We start from the raw sequence: 1,828 nt of genomic DNA, 5'->3' as shown, positions 1-1,828 counted from the left end.
ACCCTAACCCTAACCCTAACCCTAACCCTCACCCTAACCCTAACCCTCACTCTAACCCTATCACACTCTGTTTCTCGTACTCTGTTTCAGGCCCTCTGTTTCCGCCCCTCTGTTTCTCGCACTCAGTTTCAGCCATTCTGTTTCACACACTCAGTTTCAGCCCCTCTCTTTCAAACCCTCTGTTTCAGCCCCTCTGTTTCTCGCACTCTGTTTCAGCCCACTGTCTCAGTCCCTCTGTTTCAGCCATTCTGTTTCTCACACTCTGTTTCAACCCTTCTGTTTCAGCCCTTCTGTTTCAACCCCTGTTTCTCGCACTCTGTTTCAGCCCTTCTGTTTCTCGCACTCTGTTTCAGCCCCTCTGTTTCAGCCCCTCTGTTTCTTGCACTATGATTCAGCCCCTCTGTATCAGACCCTCTGTTTCAGTCCCTCTGTTTCTCGCACTCTGCTTCAGCCCCTCTGTTTCAGCCCCTCAGTTCCTCGCACTCAGTTCCTCGCACTCAGTTCCTCGCACTCAGTTCCTCGCACTCAGTTCCTCGGACTCAGTTCCGCGCACTCAGTTTCTCGGACTCAGTTTCTCGGACTCAGTTTCAGCCCCTCTGTTACAGCCCCTTTGTTTCAGCCCCTCTGTTTCAGACCTTCTGTTTCAGCCCCTCTGTTTCTCGCACTCTGTTTCAGCCCCTTTGTTTAGCCCCTCTGTTTCTTGCACTCTGTTTCAGCCCCTCTGTTTCAGACCTTCTGTTTCAGCCCCTCTTTTTCTCGCACTCTGTTTCTCACACTCTCTTTCAGCCCCTCTGTTTCAGCCCCTCTGTTTCTCGCCCACTGCTTCTCGCACATAGTTTCAGCTCCTCGATTTCTCGCACTCTGTTTCAGCCCCTCTGTTTCTCGCACTCTGTTTCAGGCATGATGTTGCTCGCTCTCTGTTTCAGACCCTCTGATTCTCGCAGACAGTTTCAGCCCCTCTGTTTCTCGCACTCTGTTTCAGCCCCTCTGTTTCAGACCTTCTGTTTCAGCCCCTCTTTTTCTCACACTGTGTTTCTGGCACTCTCTTTCAGCCCCTCTGTTTCAGCCCCTCTGTTTCTCGCACTTTGTTTCAGCCCCTCTGTTTCTCACACTCTCTTTCAGCCCCTCTGTTTCTCGCTCTCTGTTTCACCCACTCTGTTTCCCACACACAATTTCAGCCCCTCTGTTTCTCGTGCACAATTTCAGCCCCTCTGGTTATCGCACTCTGTTTCTCGCAATCTGTTTCTCAGACTCTGTCTCTCGCACACTGTTTCTCACCCACTGCTTCTCGCACATAATTTCAGCTCCTCAATTTCTCGCACTCTGTTTCAGCCCCTCTGTTTCTCGCCCTCTGTTTCAGCCCCACTCTTTCTCGCACATTGTTTCAGCCCCCCTAATTGTCGCAATCTGCTTCAGCCCCTCTGTTTCTCGCACTCTGTTTCTTGCAGTCTGTTTCAACCCCTCTGTTTCTCGCACTCTATTTCAGGCACTATGTTGCTCGCTCTCGTTTCAGACCCTTTGATTCTCGCAGACAGTTTCAGCCCCTCTGTTTCTCGCCCACTGCTTCTCGCACATAGTTTCAGCTCCTCGATTTCTTGCCCTCTGTTTCAGCCCCACTCTTTCTCACACATAGTTTCAGCCCCTCTAATTGTCGCAATCTGCTTCAGCCCCTCTGTTTCTCGCACTCTGTTTCATCCCTCTGTTTCTTGCACTCTGTTTCTCGCACTCTGTTTCTCGCACTCAGTTTCAGCCATTCTGTTTCACGCACTCTGTTTCAAACCCTCTGTTTCAGCCCCTGTGTTTCTCGCACTCTGTTTCAGGCCCTCTG

This window comes from Rhincodon typus, unplaced genomic scaffold (assembly GCF_021869965.1).
Source record: "Rhincodon typus isolate 14 unplaced genomic scaffold, sRhiTyp1.1 hic_rhity00004575, whole genome shotgun sequence".
In the NCBI taxonomy this organism is placed as follows: domain Eukaryota; kingdom Metazoa; phylum Chordata; class Chondrichthyes; order Orectolobiformes; family Rhincodontidae; genus Rhincodon; species Rhincodon typus.
The sequence above is the reverse complement of the archived record's forward strand: the minus strand, read 5'-3'. Positions refer to the sequence as shown.